Source organism: Hetaerina americana, unplaced genomic scaffold (genome assembly GCF_022747635.1).
Source record: "Hetaerina americana unplaced genomic scaffold, ioHetAmer1.1.p SCAF_14, whole genome shotgun sequence".
Classification (NCBI taxonomy): domain Eukaryota; kingdom Metazoa; phylum Arthropoda; class Insecta; order Odonata; family Calopterygidae; genus Hetaerina; species Hetaerina americana.
Genome location: NW_027286514.1, coordinates 7,059,856 through 7,082,828, shown reverse-complemented (window position 1 = coordinate 7,082,828; position 22,973 = coordinate 7,059,856).

Genomic DNA, 22,973 nt, shown 5'->3' with positions numbered 1-22,973 from the left:
TACATTTAACTAAATGTATATGCAGAATTTGCGTAAATTTGTCCTGAACTCCTCTCTGCCAAAAATTGTAATTAAGTTCATTTATCTATAACAAAAAAGTATTCCTTTAAACGTACTTATTTAATATCCCATCCAGATTCTATTAAAAAAAATACTAGAAAATTCATAACTGGACGAATTTCAACAATAGGAAAAAAATACTTCTGCAGAATAGAATAGTTCTATAATTAATGATCTATCTACATCGACATCACACCCCGCAAGCCGCCGCAAGGGCGTGTGGCGGAGGGTGTCCCGTAAAAGGGAACAAAACAACATGCAAAATCAACAAATCCATGTAAACCTATACCAACAGTGATGTATACATTCACGTATGTAAATACATAGCCTATCAGGTAACCAACAATTTAACCTTAGGATGCGGTAAAATAATTATCCAGTAACGTGCAACCTAGAAGTTGAAAGTAAGATGGCGAAATTCCACAACCACATGGACATATAACAAACAGCGGTCTACTCCCCAAAGGACGCAGGAAGCGTATGTGATTCAACACTGCAGGTAGTGGGAAGGTCTCCTCACAGAGGTAGACGAGGGATGGAAGGGGAAACTTAAAAACAGGCAAAGCAGAGCGATACATACTTTTAAGAGCACTGCATTATTTAATGGCAATCAAAATGGTCATGCGGGAAGGACTGTGACAACAAATCAAACGAGGTTAGCGAAAATACATGCAATAGAGCAGAACTAATTATTCCTTAGGCGCTGAGGGTGGCAAGTGGAATTTTCGCTATCTATAACCCTACAGCTTCTATCCCGTATTATCCGTGGGAATATGGAGTCTTTGGGTGTGCTAGTTCTGGCATTTATTTCTAGAATTGTATACACATAATCCAAGCGAACAATGTGTGTTAGAGTGCAATAATTTGCAAGATCTCGGTGCTGAAACATGCGGATCAGAATTTATTTAGTAAGTTACATGTACATCTAGCATTGAATCGTCTTTCCTCTTTAATGATGTCCACCCCAACTCAAGAAGCATTTCTGTGACGCTTTTCGTTTCATCGCTACATGAATATTCTAAATCAGGCCTTACTAGAGTGTGGTAACAACGCTCCTTGACCTTGGAGTCACTTCTACCAAAATTGCGTCTAATAAATCCCATTTTTTATAAGCTTCCCCAAAGACTTTGCGTATGTGGGTCCCCTAAGTCAAGTTTTTAGTGATCGTCACGCCTAGGTATTTAACCGTATCAACTACTTCCCGACGACAACCCCCATTTTGAACACCAATTAATAATGCAGTCTATATCCTGGGCTAGAATTAATCGGTCCTCATCCTCAGATGTCTCCCGAAAAATCACAGTGTCATCCACGAATATCCTAGTCTTACTTTTCACTTCGCGGTTTAAATCGTTGACAAAAATCAAGAAAAGCAACGGCCCGATTATACTTCCCTGAGGTACCCCCGAGGTCACTTGTGAGCTCTCGGAACTAGTACCGTTAAGGACTACCCTCTGTTCCCGCTCTGAAAGCAAGTCTTCGACCTAATTTATTGCGCCCTTGTTTAAACCTGCGACCTTTAATTTAGGAATGAGTTTACTATGTGAAACCTTATCAAATGCTTTTTGAAAATATGAAAAGATCGTATCCACTTGTCTACCACTTTTACCCGATAAAAGTGAGCCATCTGTGAATAATCCTCATTTGGTCTCGCATGAGCGGTTTTTCCTGAATCCGTGTTGATTGTTACTTAAAAAGTTATTTTTATCAAGGTATCTAATTATGGAACTAACAATTGTTTGCTCCAAAATTTTGCAACATTTAGAAGCGACAGAAATGGGTCTGTAATTACTGGGGTCCTCCATGACACCACTTTTAAAAATAGGCGCTATTTGCGCGGTTTTCTAATTTTTAGGAACGGTGTACCCTGTGAGGGATTTGTTAAGTGTAACTTCGAGATATGGGACAATGTTAGGAGCTAAATATTTTATCACCCTAGCTTGTATATTTTTGGGACCCGGGGATTTGTTGGGTTTAATTTCATTGAGCCTTTTGACAATTCCTTGTTCCTGCTTTGCTGTTATATTTGCCATGTGTGCAGTATGTATTGTATCTTGAAGATACACGATGACAATGTCGTTCGTGAAAACTCTTTGGAAGAATATATTTAGAATGTTAGCTTTTTCTTCACAGTCAGTATGAATGATATTGTTACAATCTTTTAAGCAAGCCACGGTTTGTTTACCCCCTTTTACTTCCCTGACATATGGCCAGAAAGATTTAGGGGAGTGTCCAAATACTCGCATGATCAATGAGCAAACCTTATGCTATTAATGGCTTCCTAAGAGATCGGATTTATGCCTTTGTATTGTGAAGAGCAAAACGACCATGACTTCATCATGTCAATTCTGAATCAAATGCGATTGTTGACGCCCTTTCATCTCAACGTCGCCGTTGGTCTACCTATTTTTGACGGTCTCAAAATACAATGGCAGTATTACATAACACGAGGACTTATTCCCATATTCTTTTCAGTATTCCCTTCGATCGTCCTATTTAAAAAAAGTCTTTCCGCTGTCCAAAAAGTTCATTCTCTTACTCTCTCTTCCTCGTTTACCCAACTTTCTATCTTTAAACTTGAACTTTAATAAAGAACTCCCGCTCATTGTATGAATAAACCTAATTTTACATAATCAGAAATAAATGAACGCAGTTGAGGATAAAAGATAAAAAATATCAATAAATTTAGTTTTATTGCCAGTGCCTTTGTGGCGGGATGGTTATGTAAAAAATAGCATCGCCCTTTTAGTCTTCACTTAACGCGCTATCATTGATCATAAAAAATGTTTCATCTAGAATTAAACTAGAAACAATAAAAAAGTAGTGAACACATTTTCTAACTCGATCCAGCCGGTCTCATTGTTCAGAAGGAAATGACATCATTGAACATCATTTGCATAAAAGGGAACCCAGTAGGGAAAAAAGCACCGGCAATTGCTCAGAGTTTTAGGTACGCACTAAAGAGGAGGAGGACGGGGAGAGAAAGAGAGGGAGAGGGAAAGAAATGAACCACTGTTTTCTCTACTGCTCCTTGTCATTCGCCATTATCCGTGGGAACAATTTGACCCGTCTGACCAACGGTTAATAAACCTACGGCCCTCTACTAAATGTCACCGTGGTAATTGAAACCACCAGCTTGATCTAAGAAGTGGAAACCGTGAGGAAGACGGTCGGGAGGTTGATTTTAAATATTCTCAATCAGTGGGGATTGCCTGAGGACTAGGCTAAGGACGTGATTGACAGAAATTAAGGTTGGGAAAAGGAGACTGCAAAGGTGAAAGTTAGCTAGTGGCTTCGTAAACATCATACCCTACTGAAGCCACGAGTGCGTGGCATGGAGGGTTTGAGACGCCACCATTAAAATACACCAGTCCGAGGCTATTCGCTTGTTTTGCCGGCCTCGGTGGCGGCGGGGTAACGTCCTCGTCTGCCAATCCATGGGTCGCAGGTTCGATTCCCGCCTGGGTGGGTTTTCCTCCACCTAGGGCTTGAGTGTTTGTAATCGTCTCCATTGTTGTCTTTGGTAATAGTCCGATGTAAAGGCCAGAGTGCTGTTTTCGGACTAAGGCTAAATAAATACCTGCCAATACACAATACGGTGTTGATATACAATCTTCGGATTCAAATTTAGTTTTTACTTATCTGTACCTATCTAGATAGTGTCATTTCGGTCTTATGTCTTCAAGGGTAAATGGATTGTCATATTAGTTCTTCTGTTAAATGAAACTTTTACTTGGTTGTAAATATTCTCTAACAAAAATATGGCAAATATCTCATGCACTTTAACTAACTTCTTGATTGGTATGCTATATCATGGGTGCCAAATGTCTGCGGCGTATTCTAGTCTAATCTTAATTTTGACAAATGGCGTCCCCGTAATAGTAACTATTTCACGAATTAAGCGTACTCAAATCTACAAAAAAATGACCCAGTCGACACGTTGGTTGCGTACTTTCCGTTAAAAGTTAAGAAGTAAGAACAGCTCCTGCGTTATGTGGCTGACTTCTCCCGAGTTGCTTGCTTGGAGCCCGACCAATGCCACTCAAGGGGAGAGACAGAAAAACAATAAAAGGCTTGGGGGAAAGAAAGGAGAATATCCTGCCTCCTTATCATTCTGGTCACAGCTTCAAAAGATTTTTTCTTTACTCCCTCCGTTAACCGTTGACTACAAGACCACTTGCCGAGTTGTGCCCCGACTTACCTTCCAACTTATCATCTCCTCTAACCTTTCTTGCAGCATATACATTTTAATGAGTTATTTTCATTAGAGTCTAGTTACGGTTAAATATTATGCTAAAGGGATAGTTGCAAAAGAGGAAAAACTTCATTCTCAGACATCAATTAGTAAAGGGAAAGATGGAGCCGTAATCATATCTTAGACCATTTCTTGTAAGATGAGTCCCTGCCTCTGAGGCACATCCCTAATGGCAAGAGAAGTTAAATATTTTGTTTGATTTAAGGCATAAGATAATTAAATAATCAAGTTTTGTAAAAGTATTCACGACTTCTACGCCCAAAATAATTAAAATAATTGAAATAATGGATGGAATCAGTTGCCCTAAAGCTATTCTTTTAGAATTAAAAACGAAGTTTGCGAAAATAAACAAAGGAAATTGTAAAATATGCTTTTTCAACAAGGTAAATTTTAACGGAATTAGAGAATATTCAAAAAAGAATTACCAAAGAAAAGACAAAAACCCTGTAAATCGATATAGAGAAAATATTTGGAAATGTTTCTTAAATATTATACGCAAAGGGATGAAGGCTTAGATTCCATCCAAACTTAAATGCGACAGCAAGGAACCTAGATGGTACAACGGAGAAGTCAGTTCGACATTAAGAAGGCAAAGAAGGCTACAATCAAATTTTAAAAAGAGTTTAAAAAGTTAAATGTAGTTTATATTATAGCATCTAAACGGAAAATAATAGAATGTCTTTATACAGGTAAATGTCACAATGCTTGTAAAAGAAAAAGTGTCATGCTCTAAGCCCCACATTCCTTCAAATCAAAAATTCTATGCGATCATCTTGAAGAAAATCCTAAGTTCCTCTGGTCTTACAGGATGTTAGAGAAATATAGAGTTAACGCCCAACAGTACATTATTTGAAGATGAAAACTGGCTAAAACTAATGACATACAGCGTGAAAAAGGCAAAATTTAAAACACGTTTTTCCAGAGCGTCTACAATGAAGACACAAACGTACAAAACCAGCTTCCACACTCACCCAGAGAACACATGAGTGACATAACACTGATCAAGAAAGGAACAAATCATCAGCTCCATAGTCTCAAAGCCAAAAAAGCCCAAGGTCTGGAAAATATATCTGCCAGAATATTGAACAAATTAGCTGAATATTCAGAAATAAGAAATGAATAATAAAATAGAAATTTTTTTTCTAAAATCGATAAAAGAAGGCTCAGTACCTCGCTACTGGAAGCTAGCCCATGTAACTCCCATTTATAAAGGCGGCGATAGGGTTAAACACGCAATTCACCGTCAAATTTCTTTAGCTTCGATCTCTTGCAAAATATTGGCCCATATTATTGTCACTAACACTGTGATATTTCTCGATAGTAGGAAAATACTAACCCACAACCATCACGGATTTAGGAAAAGCATATCTTGCGAAATAAAATTAGGTCTCTTTATTCACGATATACTCAGATCAGGAGAAAGCCACACACAAGTCTATGCAGTATTCCTAAATTTCAAAAAAGCCTACAATAAAGTCCCATACAATTAATTGTTAAACAAACTATAATGTTATGGTGTCAATGATAAAGCTATTAATTGGACGAGAGACTTCTTGTCAAATTGCAAACAAATACTAGTCATCGATCGGTTGTCCTCAACGGATACAGATTTAACTGCAGGCGCCCTACAGAGAAGTGTAATAGGGCCACTTCTCTTCTTAACATAAATTAATGACTTCAGCTCACATTTGGGTAGCAATCTCAGATCATTTGCGGACGACAGAGTATTATACAAGCCACTTCTCTTTTACGGATGGTGACCTAACATCCCCCGCCACCCGCCTTTTCGGCTGCTTGCGGGATATTTTGTAGATGTAGACACAGGGAAATAAGGGGCCCTTCAGATTGCGAGCTACTCTCTAAAACACAATATCGGATCGATGTAAGGATTGACGATTACTGCTCAATGTATATGAATGATAAGGTTTGAAATTTTGGAACATAGGAATTGACGAACAGGACATAAATAATGAAATAGAGGGATAAGAACTAACTACGGCCGATCAGGTTAAATATTTGGGGTCGTTTCTAACAGCACGCCTTCCATGGGGAGCTCATATCAGGAATATATGCGGAACTGCTTCACAGAAACTCAGAAACTCGGCTTCATTAAACGGGTGGTGGGAAAAACATGAAAAATAAAAAGAGAGGTGCTTTTTTGCTGAAATTAGAACCCATTTGGAAAATGCCGCAAGTACTCGTGTTTGGGATCCTTGGTTAATTTGGCAAAAAGAATTAGATAAAGTCCACAGAATATCCGCCAGATTCCTGAAATATTTTTATAATAAGGAGAGGATTGTGACAGGCCTTTTCGGGGAATCAGACTGGGGGCCACTTAAGATGCGAAAAGAACAAGCCAGATTGAGACTCTTGGAAAGGTTCAGAACAAACGAGTGAAACAAGGACTTTAAAGGATTTATTATGACCTCGCACTACTTAGGTAGATCAGACCATAAAGATAAGATAAGGGAGCTTGATTACAGCACAGAAAAACGCAAATACTCATGCTTGCTCCGGACAATCAGGAATCATAACAGTAAGAAACGAAAGTCACCATAGAAATATAAAGGAAATTTAATTTAAAAGTCAGTACAAGATTAAACATTGCGTAGAAATAAGGTATATTCGTAGATGCATCTGTGTGTGTGTGTTAGTTGATAGTATATGTATCTGAAAATGTTTAAGTTTTAAAGGTTTTTGCATGAATATATACGATTTTTTGGGTAGGTCCGCATGAATTTGTCGGTTTTGCATGCGGTTTTATTTTTAATTGCCAGAGGTGACCTAACAGCCCCCACCACATGCCTTTGTGGTGGCTTTAGGGGTGCTATGTAGATGTATTCACCTCCGGGTAAGTTGGTTGCATTTTCAATGAAGTTGCCGGTTTGGTAGTTTGTCTTTCTCTTTTTATAGAGCACGCAGCCCTTCCTATTTTAGCCCATGCCCGAGTTCATTCGAAATAATAACAACCTTGCACACTTTATGCGACTTGATATTTTTTCATGATACAAGGAATCACATTTTCCTCGGAACAACATTTTCTTTATTTTCACTTAAGTGATATTGCTCTCGTGCAGTAAACTCATGCTTTTAAATAATATGTATACCGGTTACAAGAGTTGAGGGTACTCTAAAAGCTGGTGATAATCTTCGCAATAAAGTGTGTTAAGTCGCCAGTGCCGAAATGGAGGCATGAGAAGCTTTCGTTTTGAGTATTCGTGGTTGCTTTTCAGCCAGTTCTGTGACAAAGCGAGTCTCCGTGAACTCTCCACTACCTTCATAGCGTCGAGGATGCGAAAGGAAAATTAGGAAAGAGGGAGATGAACATTCCATTCTGCAATTACTTTGGAGTTTGTGAGTTGCGGTAGGGAAATTCATAACATGTATCGCGTAAGAACGTGAGCTAGGATCAGGCCAAAGGGATGCCGTTTGTGCCTGTGTTTTCCTTTCAGGTTGACAAAAGCAATTTGTCTTCAGAAATTCACTAATAAAATGGTCAATCAACGATTCCAGTCCTTGTGCAATCAGACGGGAAAATTGATTGACGATAACCCATCATGGTACCTTTTCTTGCGACCGTGTTTTACAAACAATTTACGTTCTCGGTATCCTGCATTTATTTCTTGTTCAAAAATAATTTTTCGTATGGTGATATGTGTCTAATCTACGGATAAAAATTTTTCTTGCTCCAACTTCTGGATTTACTCTCAAAGTTACGAGGGCTGTTCAATGTAGAGCGGTGATAAAAATTTTAGTCCCATATTTTATTGCAAAAAATCAAAACTTATTTTATATTGTTAGAATTATGTGTCATATACATTGAGAATTTATTTGACTTTAATCAAGAAATGCGGCAGCGGTAGGCGTTGGAATTTGAAACATATTTGGTTCGTCCACGACTATGTCGGATAATGAGATACGTTTTCCACTAAGGCGTTAATTAATATTGGAAAACTGAATAACATTACATCGGATAGGTCTGAACTGCGAAAGGGATGAAGAACTTACTTTTAATTGATTTTGGCGACATGAATGCGATTCCATGGTGACTCTCGCGGAACCCACGGCGCACGAACACATCTTTTCTGTTACGTACTATTCTCTTATAAAGATGAAGGTGGCACCCGATAAAGGTTTTAATATGTTTGATAGTGCTCTTTGGCGATCTTTTCTCACAATGGTAGCAGCGGTGCTGATACAACCGTGAGATAAGTGAATGGAATTCCGGACTGATTTTCTTTTGAAGTTAATTGGCTTCCTCTTTAAACGTTTCAAACCTCCTTAAGCATTTCATAAATTGCGTTTTTGTAGAGGAAGACAGGATCTTCATAAGCTTTCTTGCAGCTTTACGTTGCAAACACCAGATGATTTTATTTGGTAAAATGAAAATTATAATGCAGCGTCACATTTTTCGTCCCCTTACAGCCGTAGGCGAACTGATCATGTTTCAACTAGCAACGGCTAAAGCTGGCGCAACACTGCAATAGATTCAGTGAAAACATATGCCGTGTACGCAAACATATTGACTTAAAAATATGATATAAAATTAAGATTTTTCACTGTATGTTATGCAAATAAAAAATGTGTGATCACTCTTCATTGAACAGTTCTCGTTTACTCTTACATAATTTACTGGTCACCAATTATAGCTCATTAAAAAATGGTCACTGGACGCCGTTTTTGTATTGCGTTTACTTGCAGGAGCTCCGCCAGTAGGGAAAGTTAATTTTCGGTCGCAATTTGGCCCTAATGAAGAAGCGATTATTGACTTTGTCTCGCTATTAGCATGCGGCAGGCAATTAGTCCGCATGTGTACTCATCTAAACTACGAGATAGCATCGGAAAGCATTGGAGGAAGTTTTATCGTCGTCTCCAGGTACGAATAGTTTTCCTACTCTTTCGCTCCTGTCATCATCCAAAAAAATGTCGTACCAGTCGTATTTCGCGCAAGTGATATGCATCACTGAGTCTGTTAAAACTATTAGTGTGTTACCTTTACCAATTACCAAATTTTCGTAATTTTGATCACGCACATCTCAAACTTTGCCTCCTTCTGATCGTTAAAGTTGACGGTCTCGCCAAGGCTGTAGACAAATTTCTATTCAACTTCTCATACATCAGTTGGTGATAAATGTAGGGGTGTACTGTAGATAATCAACACAGAAACGAAATATTTAACAATAACGTAAGAATAAGTTATCATAACTTGACTTTGAGAGGTTGCACGAGAAGAGGAAATATTTTCGCTTATTTCTTCAAATAGTAACTGGTTTCACATCAATGGATGACCGTATTGTCGGAAAAAAGAAAAAAATGAAATGATCGAGGCTTTAATGGCTAGTTTCTGTGATAAACACCTTTGCAAAAATCAAGATGCCATTAAGAAATTACGTAATTTGAATGAGATGAATCAGACACTTTTTCCCGCTCAGAAAGATTCTTGCAATATGTTCATAGTTCTTTGTCGGAAATTCCATTTGTAATTTGGGTAGCATTTTAACGATTGTTTAATCATCTAACTCGTTTTGAAGTCTAAAACAAATCGTGACATGTTGACAAATTTCTGGAGGCAATGGATCACTTAGTCCAGTTAAATTTGGAAATGTGTGCCTATCTTTTTATGGAGAGATATTATTTAAGCATAAAAACAATGTCATCATCCGGAAAGCTCATTAAATTACACACAAATGATGGACAAGTATTTACCAAGAGCGGATATTTATGATATTTGTGCTTGGATTCAAAGAGTTTATGTTCCTTTAATTGATAAAATTGATGTGGGGAACCTTTCATCCGGGCTAACCTATTTGTTGGGTTTGATTAATTGCATATGCTTGCTGCTCGTACATAATCTCATTACAATTCAAGAGTATACTGCTTATTCATATCAGAGCTTAATTATAGCAAAAAAATCAATGGTTTGTTCAGATTCATCATTAGCGGGATCACTCTCAAATTAGTCATCTAAAACGCTAAGCTATAGAGAGTCAAGAGTGGCTATTTTTTTCTTGCTTTCAGGGTGAAATCTTTACACTATGGTTTCAGTAGTAATTTTGATTCAGAATACAATTTCCTCGTTCCTATGCACCCTCTTTAGCTGTTGTAGCGGCGTGGCTACGACGTTTAAGCTTACTACCGTTGAGCATAAAAAATAGTGTAGGATATTTTTCACATTGTTTCTGTTTCGTACTATCGGCTTTTAATTCCAGGATTTTTTTATTTGCCTTAAATCCTAGATTTCATACCTATTTCACTCAAAAAGCTATATTTAAAAAAAAAATAAAGTTGTTATACGCGTATTTCCCACTGTTCTCAACGTTACAATAATGACCCTTAGGTCACAGTCTCCATTGTTTAATTACGATACGCATTTGATATGTTTTCTGGGTGAGTTGCTTTTATAAGTTAAAATTGTTTTAGCTATGTTTTTGGATTCTTTCTAAAAGTGTGATAAATGAATACATATTATTATTGAGTAATCTCCCGGTTTTGGATGGACGCAAATACCAAATAAATATTTGGGGACCCCTAACAAAACTCAATCCAAAAATCTACTCTACATCAAGCCCCATTTCTGAGTACTTCCTTCCTCCCTAAATCCCGGCTAACATCCCTTTCCTGTTTCTGCCCTTTCCTCGTTTGCCTAAAATTCTCCGCTCAATTACAGTCTTCAACATCAGGCTGCCGGTCAATACCCCCTTCAGCCACTTTTCCTGCCTCCATAGGATTGCTCCCAACAAAACCCTCTCTTCGCCCACCATACCAAGTACTGCCTCGTTTGTTTTATTCTCTGTCCATTTCACCTTCTCCATTCTTCTCCATACCCACAATTCAAAAGCCCTCAATCTACGTCCATCCTCCTGCTTCAAAAATTAAGTTTCCATGTCATGCATAGCAACGCTCCATATCAAAGTTTTAACGATCCTTTTCTTAACATCCTTACTCAAGGTCACTCTCATCAACTCCCTCCTCCTTGTGAAAGCCTCTTTGCTTAACGCAATTCTTCTCCTTACGTCCCTACTACTTTGACCGTGTTGGTCCAAAACACTTCCGAGGTACGTAATCTGTTTTACCTGCTCTAGTTTTTGCCCTCTTATTTTAATGTTTTGTATAGCTTCTTTCTTTCTGGAAACTCGCATAACCTTTGTTTTATAATCATTGTTCCTCATCCTACATTTGTTGCACTGAAGCTCCAATTCACTCAGCAATGCTTGTAACCCTTTCGCTGACGGATAAACTAGAGCTTGGTTATCAGCGAACCTAACTGATTGTACGAGTTCCCCTCCAACTTTCATCTTCTACCTCCAGTTTTTCCCATGCCTCTTTAATTATTTACTCCACATATACGTTGAACAGCGCCGTTGATAATGGGCAACCCTGCCTTACACCCCTTCGTAACACTGCACATCCGGACTATCCGTTCCATACTTGAACCTGAGCAGTCTGAGACAACATTGCGGGTGGATAACATTCCTGCGGAACTACTGAAATCTTTAGGCAAATGTGGGAGGAATAGGCTATATGGACTGATTCGTAGTATCTATGAGGAAGGAATCTGGACAGGAGACTTTGTGAGATCAGTGTTAGTTCCTATTCCGAAAAAGGTAGAGGCTACATCCTGCGAGGACTACAGAACAAAAGTTTGCTGCCCCGCGCAGCTAAAATTGTTTTCAGGATAATTAACCAAAAGTTAGTAGGGCAAATTATTACTTAGGGGATAATCGGTTTGGGTTTAGAAAGAGAATAGGTACGCCTGATACCATTCCAGCAATGACATCACTAATCGAGATGAATATATGATACAATCAGGACGTATATTCCTGATTCGTATATTTCAAAAAGGCGTTTCGATTGCTTGACCATCGTCATCAGATCGATGTCATGGAAACTTCAAAACTACATATGTGAGTGTCCTTTCTTTGTGTTTCTATGTTTTAAAAATCTACATCAATGCTAAGATTTATATATATGCAGATAAAACTTGGACAGCAACAATCAATATAAGAACACATAAAAAGAACACTCACACGTTATTTCTTAATAATTTCGACGGAATTGAGCTCTGTCTTCCTCGGAAGAAACAAAAGTACTGTACATATATATAAACACACACACACATATATATATATATATATATATATATATATATATATATATATATATATATATATACATATAAAAAAATATATATATATTTAAACCATAAACACAGTAATCAAGCCGAAGGTTGGTTTAGTAGGTGATGGTAGAGATCACCCAGTACTAAGCCCTATGCGGCGTGTGAAAATTCACACATTCAAATTCACATAGGGTAGGGGGGCCAGTTCCTTTCCCTGTGCCGGTTATAGTTTCCCAGGAAGACCTGGTACTCGAAAAATCACTTTAGCTTGGGTGGAGCTGCAGGTGCCCAGAGTGCCTTGCCCGGGAATCGAACCCGGGACTCTCTGGTCACCAGTCCAACGCTCTACCCACTGGACTACCATGACCCACATATGTATATATCTATATGTGCGTGTGTGTGCCTGTGTGTATGTTTGTGTGCATGTTTGTATGTTTATATAAATTCTAGTTTTATTAAATATGAAATTGCATGCTTACAATACTATATGAACGTTGGTAGAGCTAAGTAGTATAGGGCGTATTTGATATAGTTTTTTCTAACTTTATTTCGAATGCCAGGTTCACGACTTAATCAATTGATGCAAGCATTGATTAATGGTAATTAATAAATTTTTTAACTTTGATTACGATAGAATGATTTTCTGGATTGCTATCGACCCGTCTTGAATAGCTTTAACAGTTAATAATTATGTATTTTTAGTATTTTCCGCTTCTCGTACAAATTTGATCAATTTTTTACTCAACTGAAGTCTTCCTCTTACCTTAAATAAATCGATAAAATATTTCAATGTACGTGTACTATTTATGCAATGCTTTATCATAAAAACACGATTAAATGGCAATTGAGCAATCAGATCGCCTGGTTGAATTTCAGAGGTGCTACTGAGTCAGCGCTGTGATATCAACTCGTATAATTCCTCGTTGAAAAGATGAAGTCGAAAAGAGTAGTCTCTCACAACTGGCATAAGTTCCTTCCAGTAGCAGAAAATAATGTATTTCCTCTGTCTACTCCCCTAATCTGCACACTTGATATCGAAAAACTTAGGTTGTGGACGTGTTCTGAGTGTTTTCCCTTTGTTGAACCGTGCTCTTCCGTTCGATGAAAAATAATAATTCATTCCATTGGTCATTCAATCGCCTCTTCATCACCACAATTTTTTAATAATCCTTTCCCCGTATTTCGCTTAGATGCCGAATTAATTAATCAACTTATCGCATATATTCCTCAAATTTCCCTTTTTCAAATTCAAAACGTCTTCTTTCACTCGGCGTTTTTTATTTGGCACCCGGGGAGAGCCAATAATTCGCCGAAAACAAGTTAGTGAGTGAAAAAGATATATATATATATATATATATATATATATATATATATATATATATATATATATATATATATATATATACGGTGGAGGGTCCGTCTCTTTCCTCCTCCCCCACTCTCTTCTCCCTCTCTCTCTCTCTCCCTCCCTCCCTTCTTTCCGTGCCTCGCATTCTTCGCGAGTTTCCTTAAATGGAATTATGGGACCGAGTTCCTAATCACCCGAGATTTCATTCTTCTCATTTCCATCCTCCCAACCCTCAAACCTCTTCCTCCACCCCTCAAATCTCTGCACCTCTCCCCTCACCCTCTCTTCCCGCCCCCATTTTTCTATAGCCCCCAAAACTTTGGCTTGCTAGTCAAAAAGGCTTTCACTCGAGCGATGGGCCGTTGAGCAAGGCGGAGAAGTAAGAGAGAGAGAGAAAGAAAGATAGACCAAAGAAAGGGATTGGGAGGTTCTTTTAGCTTTATTTCTCCCTGTACCATTCGAGCCCACTTCCCTCTCTCCTCTATCTTTTTCCCTGAACTTGTATATGTGCATGATACATGTATGTATGGCATGAGTTTCGTATTCATTTTACGTGCATTATACATACACATAATTACACCACATAAATGTGCATCATGTATATCCAACTCCGTTCTGCTTTTCTTATCTATCTACGCTCACCCGTTCTCTCTCTCTCTCTATATGGCTAACTCACCCTGGTCTTTTTTCCCTCCCTTCACCCTCTGCACATCGCAAAAACCTTTAATTCCGCCCCAGTTCTTCTCATCTCCCCTCAAAGTCCGAGAACAAAGATACGAAATTATTTTATGGTCCTACTCTGGGGGTAATCTGAACTAGCGTAAAATTTCGCTCCGAAATAAGTACCTAGCATTTTTTTGTTTCATCCTAAATCATCGCCATCTTGCGAACGGAGAGAGATTCCCTCCCATAAAGTTTGTACGCTTTTACCTCAAACTCGCGGGAGAATACTTTTTTAATCCCTCTTGCTTCTCGCTCTTCATTTTTTTTCTTCTAACCAGCAGCAATAGTTCCATCCGTTTCTTTTTATTATTATTTCTTGGATGTTTCCCCTGAGAGCGAACGGAGCTTTTCACACTCTTTTAATGTGAAAATGGTCGCCATGCGGCTTCCTCCAGCATTTGTTCTTGGCAACCGTTAGTAATTTTGACTAGGATATGAAAGCAAGCTCCGGTCTTCGTTTGCCAGCCACTAATGAGTCAGAGTATTTTCTCAGTAAACCACTAGGTCTTCTACGGCGTTGCTCTAATTACGAAACGCTCATGAGCAAAACTAGGTCTAGTGTTTGTTATCCGTCCACTGTTTGTTATCTCTTTGACGCCGTAATGACCGTCTTGTAATGAAAATAATGCTATTTGTTGGGCGGGAAATGACGCAGTTAGTGGGGATTAAACTGAATTCCTTGAGATAAATGCCCATTTTCTGCATATTTACGTTAAATCTTAACAGGAAGAGTGTTTTTGAAAAAGATCCCAGTTATTTTTTAGGAAACTCTCAAATATTGTCATTTTTGACTTTATTGGCTGAAAAAAATGTTTACTCTTTCACACTCCATAAACGACGTACATACATATAAATGCGTATTAAATCAGGCCTTCATCAGGCTAATGACAATATATTTTTCGCAGATTACAAACGATGATATATTTCATATCTTGACGTATTTCTACTTCCTTTTGATAAATATTTCATAGAAATAAGGTGTACATACAAAGTCATGAAAATTTATCAAAATCTTAAGATGTCATTGACAACCGGAACATGATGATTTATTTCAGCGACTACGGATATAAGTTTTTTTTTTCATTTCGCGTAAGCGGAAATCAGTTTAGAGTCAAATAATCCCTTATACGCCAATAATCACGAATCCTATCAGCATAAACCCCTAGCCATATCAATCCTTCTCCGTCTTCGCTCCGCCGTCTCCTCCTCTCCACTGGAACTCAAAATTGCCGTCTCCGGCCATATTTGTACGCCCACCTCCTCCTCCGCCCCGAATAAAATCCCATTTCCTTGCACCCGACGACCCGTCCCGCTTTCCCTCCCTCTCGCCCACTTCCTCCTTAACCCGCTCTCTGCCCCCCCTTACTCTCCCTGTCTTCACCCCACCCTCGAAGCTGCCATTCCACCCTTTCCTAATTGGCAACCTCCAGTGAAGAATTTCCCGAGCAAGACAGGGAATGGGTGAATTTCGGGCAGACGGAAGAATGCATGGATGGAAGGGGCTGGGACGCGGCGTGGAAGCGAGGGTGGGGGGGGGACGACAGTGGGGAAAGAAAGGAGGGAGGGATTCCCTTCGATGATAAGAGAGCGAACTAGGAAGTTGGCGGAGAATATTGCTGTTAAACTGGTAGCGAAGAAGGCGTGAAGGGTGCAAGAGACGTTAAGTAAAGAAAGGGTTCTCCCATGGTCCGGGAGAGGGGGAAGAGAAGGAGGAAGAGTCTGTCTGGATTGATGGCAAGTGCCTCGGAAGAAGTGTTGGAGTTTGGAAAGGAATGCGCCCGGGTGAAAAGTTCGTACGGTTTATTTCTCCAGACTCAAATTTTAGAGAAAATGACTCCGGGCTGAATGAAAGTCAAAATAAGTGCTGTCGTAGTTAAACTATAATTTTACCCAATGTGTTACTTCACCCGGTACAGAAATTTGTATCCACAGAAGGCTTCCTTGATGGATGATATAGAGTTTTACTTGGTCATGCGAGCAAGTCCCTCATCATCTTATCATTAAAGCTGGGGCGGGTGGGGGGGTGGAATTTTTTTCTTCTAAAATTGATCAAAGGGATTGGTTTTTGTGCGGTTCATGAATGCTGGAGACTTTTGTGTTATTTTGTTGATCGAGAAACAGTTACATCCATACTCCCTTTTCTTACGTATTCACGCGCGATTACACACACGCACATATTTGCTGATTGTATAGACGGCTTTGGAAAATCCTGATATTAAATCATTGATAATGGCTCTCGTCTCAGTATATATAAAATTAATAGCGAAAACTGGTAAGTGCATAAAATAGAGGCTTTATGAATAAACTACTTAATCCTGAATATAGTGGGGTACACATTGGATGTATCATAATTTGAAGTATCTGAAAATTTCATGTTCTTCATTGCATTCTCAACTAGTCACAATAGTGTTTTCACTGTGCTCTAAATGCTTATGGCCACGCTTCGTTTTCAAAATTTTCAATCTCCGACCATATAATAAGTAAGTATAATTTGCAAGGCTGCAGATGTAATGCATATATGCATGGTTCATGGAAAAAATTTGTCATTCTCCGGGAAAAATATTTGATTAGTTTTCCGACGCTTTTTCTCCTTTTATTAGGCTCTCTACATTATAGCTTCGGGGTAAATTTTTTTCAATTTTCCAAATGAATTAACTTGTTTAACGTTTAAATAATAAGAAGGTTCAATTTTGTTAACCTGTGGTAACAGATAAAAATAATTATTTTAATTCTTGTTGTAGAAATAAGCATATCTGTCTTTTTTCCCTCATTCACTCAATTCCCAGAATTCAGGACTAAATAGGCTGTATTTTCAATATTATAGATTTTGTTGGACATTTAATCACATAAATACTTGTAATATGAATATTCCACATGAATGTTTTTTTTGGCTCTCGAAAACGTGAAGAAAATCTTTGCTCTTCTGGTTAGAGGTAAAATATATTAGCTTTCTACTCGTGAATCATATTTTACGTTGAGTAAACTGGAGTGAGATAACATGGTCCTCTAACTGGAGTGAAATCGTTCTATCCTTGCTCCAAATTTCTTCAAATTTATCATCATGTTTTGAAGCTCGAACCGTAAGGGAGAAACTTGTTAATAAAATCCCAAATTAAATATATAAATAACAGTGTAATCATAAAATGGTCAAGATCTGTGAAATGCTACATTACACAAATACGCTAGTTTTAAATTAGTAAACTCTATGGAAACTGACATGCATAGAGGATGCATTAAATGTAAAAAATAGTACTATCCATTGATAAGAAATCGCTTGTGTTGATGATTATAGTTATCTAATAATATAAGCGGATCCCAAGATGTTGGAAAAATAAGGTATTCCTTTTCAGCCAGGTCGGTAAAAAGGCAATCATTTGAAATGACTCCTAATCTTAGGATGGGGTAGGCACATCAAGTGCCCGATATATGATTCCCTATCCTTTTTTTAATTATCAATTAATTTTCGTCATTGAAAAGCTATGTTACTTTTCTAACGATAACCTCAAAAAAAATTTTTTTTTGACTCGGCCAATTTATTCTATCCAATATTGTTTTAAACATTTCGGTGTTTGTCATTATTGGCTCTTTCAAGTGTTGCTATTAGTGTGCTAACAGGTTTAATTTTTGCTCATATAGGTTTATGATGGAGTTAAAATTGATGCCTCTGAGTTAAAATATCATGGCATTGAACGCATAGAATGAGTCCCTAAAAAAGGCGTGCGAATAATCTAACATCAAGCTATCGCTGAAACTAAGGAATACAATTTAATTTTAAAATCCTAATTTAATGTCCGTAAAATAAAAAAACCCTCAATAGTATCGGTCTCATTTTGCAAAATCTGGTCTAATGACGTTGAATATTGTTTAAAATCAATTTTATTTTGATAGCAAAGTATATTTAATTTTTACGAGTGTAGTTTGGTAAAGGTACGCCGCAATCCTCCTCCCAATGTCGAGTCAGAGGCCTTGGGTGGGTAAGGAGAGAGGTTATGGGTGAAGGTAAGAGGACAAGGGTAAGTAGGTAAGGCCACGGAGGCAAGGGTAAAAGAGGTAAGACTGAAGAAAGAGCCTCATCACAGATTAACGAGAGATGGAGGGAAGTGAAATGGTGAAGGTAGGAAATACGACGTCTCAAGAGTAGAGTGGAGGAAATGGCCGCAGCCCTCAGCGGAGTAAGGACTCCCGCAAGAATGCGGACGGGTCATCCGATGGGAAATAATTAGTGAGGCCGTTGGAGGGAACCGGGAGAGAAGGGGAAAAGGAAAAGATCTCTTTAAAGGGTGTAGGGGGAGGGAGACAGACACCCTGGATGGGGGAGCGAGTCATGGCATTACCACACGCCAGGATGCGAGCGAGTCCTTTGGTCCCTCTTTCTCTCTCACTATCTCTGCGTTGAGGGGAAGTTTTTAAGACCGTGGGTTTCCTCGCAAAGGGGAGTGGATTTAAAAGCCTTGGGAAAAGGAGGAGAGAGGGAGAGAAGAAGAAAGAAAAATTTGAGGGCGTCCCAGCTTTTATTTTTTTCCCCCGAGTCCTTCGGAAAAAGGAGAAAGGAGCAGAATGGGGTATGGGGAAATTGTGAGAATGTGGAGGTGAGCGAATTTTTGAGGGAGAAAACCTTGTAAAGGTGGGGAGGAATTATATTATTATTAGGCATAGGATCTATACACTCTTCCCATTAGCTTCCTCGGACTCGTGAGGGATAAAAATCTTTTCTACCCCACCGAAGCTGCGAGAGAGCACGAGACCCCGCCCCGCTCCCTTCCCACACTCTCCTTTCACCCTTTTCTCTCTTCCCTATCTCTTTCTCTCTTTCTTTCTCTCTCTCTTTCTTTCTCTTTGTCCTTCTTTCTCTCTATCTTTCTCTCTCTCACTTTCTCTCTCTCTTTCTCTCCAGTACACCCACCCGCGACTCATTTCTCCGGGAATATACGAAATTTTAAAGCCCGATGAGAAATCTTGTCGGATGGGATTAAGTGGCGCTTGTGACCCTACTCCCAGAATTGGTTTCCCTTTTTTTATCCCGTAGAAGTAGTCGAGGGGGAAGGAAAGAGAGATAAGGAAAGAAACCTAGGGGGAAGGGGATAGGCACACCATATTAGGATGGAAGGAAAAGCTCCACTAGAGGCCCGGAAGATGTAGGAAGTGGGGTAGAGGAGGAGAAATAATCATTTTCCGGTGGATGGAAGGAGTTCCCGCGGAAGAAATTTGGTAGGAAAGGATAGGAAGAAAGGATAGATGGATAGTTTTTCCGTGAGAGGGGAACTGGTATGGGGATGGTGGGTTTTGGAGGGGGGCGGGTGGAGATGGAAAGTGGGGAGTGTAGATGGCCTTGAAGCCGGCGAGGGCGCTCGAACAAGGCTGGCGTTACTATCGGTATCTGGAAGCCCATACCCCACCGTTATTGTCCTACCACGACCTCTCATTCCCCCTCCTCAGCCACTGCTCTTAACAAGCACGTTAAAGAATTTTTTTATTGTGATATAGGTTTGGAGGTTTGCGCGAATGTGAAATTTACAAATATAAATTTTTTCTCCCGATAAGGTCCGCTATCTCCCCGGTTCCTCCTCGTCCCTCCCGCTCTTCCCTCCGCATTTTTTCAGATCCTGCCCGTGCGTACATAGTATATCGGCTCCACGGAAAATGCGACCGTGGGCGGCTATGACGCCACCCACGCGGTAACTGCGATTGCTGATTTAGGTTTACTCTAGTCTGCGGATGAGGCGAGGCCGCTGATTGGTGTGCGGTGGCAATGGTGATGGCGACTATCATGATCCTGGAACCCGAACAAGTATATTTTGAATATTAATTATGGATTTACTTTCTCGAACAAATCATTTCTTTAGAATCCATGTGTGTACTTTTGCGGATAATCAAGCTTTGGCCAGGCAATCAGCCAACGTAATTATCCCAGTCAAGGCGAATGATTTTTACACTCTGAAATTGTTGCATTGAAACATAATCATTTTTTAGCGCATTAAAAAATTATTGTAATAGGTTGGGAATGAGAATCAAAGTAAACAAAACAAAGATTTAAAGGTTATTGATAAAGACGGAGGTAAATTAATAGTTAATATAAAAAAAATAAACACAGTAATCAACCCGATGATCGGTTTGGTAGGTAATGGTAGAGTTCACCCAGTACTAAGCCCGACCGTGTGTGAAATTCACACATCAGGGTAGGGGGGCCAGTTCCTTTCCCTGTGCCGGTTATGGTTTCCCAGGGAGACCTGGTACCCGAAAAATCACATAGCATGGGTGGATCTGCAGGTGCCCAGAGTGCCTTATCCGAGAATCGAACCCGGGACCCTCCAAGTCAGTAGTCCAAAGCCCTACCCACTGGACTACCGCGAACCACAATAGTTAATATATAAGGGCAAAATTGGGAGAGGAGAGATACCTAGGATCTGGAAAATGGAAGAGACTACAATTCATGGAAGTATTTGGCCCAAATTGATCAAATTAGTAAGAACGAGATAAGAATTGCTTAAGACGAAGAGTTTTTCACGATAATAAGGGTATTAATGACAGGAAAGCTGTGTAAGGATAAGATAAAAAAGGCTAGGGAAAACTTTGGTATGCTGCGTGATATTTTATTGCTTGGAAACTTGGTCGTATGAGCAAGATGATAGGCATGGGTTTGGAGGCTTTTAAGATGAGAGTGAGTGAGGAGAAGGATGGAAAGTATAAAATGGACGGAAAAGAAAATAAACGAAAAGGTTCTAGGCGCAGCCAAGAAGAAGGAGACGGAATTGTTGGGAGAATCCGTAGGAGGCAGGAGAAAGGTGGATGTAGAGCATTTTGAGTGGTGAAGAAAAGTGGTGCACTGATATAGAGGGGAGAATATTGGGCAATATGGGAAGAGGCAGAAAAATAGATGTTGGACGTAAGGAAGGGAGGTTGAGTGCATGCGGAATTAGAGGAGACCTAGTTATAGTGTGGGGTGTCAGGTTGTATTTTACTAGGCTCATAAATTTAGACGTTTTCGATCTCCGTTCATCCGAAACCAACCATGGATTTTAGACTTCTAAGTAATAATATTAATGCCAAATAATGAAAATAATAACATTTACTGCTGCATATTTCCTTGAAATCAGATTACCGCTCTATTGAGTTTGTAAATCTGTAGTCACTATTTGAGTTTCGCTGAAATATGTTTATCGCATACAAACTGTCATTTATTTTAATGGATTCTTCGAACGGTAATTGTCGTTTGACGAAATAAAAGTCTTGATTCCTATTAAATAAGCTTAATAAACAAGTCCGATTATTTAAGTCTAAGAACGCAAACCCGAGAATTGGCGTGAAAATATGCCCTAAACTAAAACAGGTTTGATCTTTAGGATACAAAATTATCATCCCGTAACTGAAACTGAAACCGCTTATTTTTAAATCTCAACTTTATTAGTAAAATGGCAGTGGTTCAAAAGTTGCAAAATATGAATAATCAATGGTCAGAATTCAATTTTGTAATATAGATTATTCAGATTCCAGATCTGTGGGGAAAGATTTGGAGAAGGGGTTGCTCACTGAAGAGGAGTGGTCATCGCACCAAAGGAGCAGCAGATATTATGAATTTTGAATTATATTTATTTGCATTATTTTAAAGATGATTTAGCAATTGATCGTTCAATAACAAGTAAATAGTAACCAGTTAACCCTGATCCTTTCTTTTTGTGTTTTTAGGAAGTACTAGGCGAGTAAGGAATTTTGGCAGTAATTGATCGAACTGCAGAAGTGAACGACGCTTATGTGAATTCCGATCGTGGAATGTAATGGTCCGGTTATCTATTACCAATTTATCTCCAATTCTTTTTCTAGGGTCAGTTATTGTATGGCTAGCCATGGTCGGGCGTACGGTGAGAAGGGCTTCAGGGTGCCGTAAGTAGGTTTTATTGGACCCCTGCTTTTCTATTTAATGTATAAACCACCTAAGTTTTCACCTTAGAAGCAATCTTAGATTATTTGCAGAAGAAAGAGTGTTTTAATAAAGATAGCGGTATATTGCATGCTACTCTCGTACGATTTAGACCAGATATGAACGAGGTGTAAGAAAGAGGTGTTAGATTAAACATCAGAATATGTACAAGTATGGAGTTTTGGAACTACATTAAAGATTGAAAAGACGTAAATTATAAAAATAGATTGAAATGTATTAAGCATTTCAGGACAGATCATTACTTGGTTTTAACCTGAAATCAAACTTTTCATGCACTTCCTCCGCATTGATTAACAAACTTGACGATATCTACCTCAACATCTGCACAAGCAGGGTTACGCACGTTAGGAGAATATGAGAGTCTACCTTAAAGAAGCTAGGTTCAATAAGGCGGGGATTGTCAACAATATTATGAAAAATTATGAGAGAGGTGTTACTCAGCTCTAGTTAGACCACACTTTGACCACACGGTGCAAGTATGTGGGATCCATGGGGATAAATATATTATTAAGGGTATGAGTGAAATACTGAG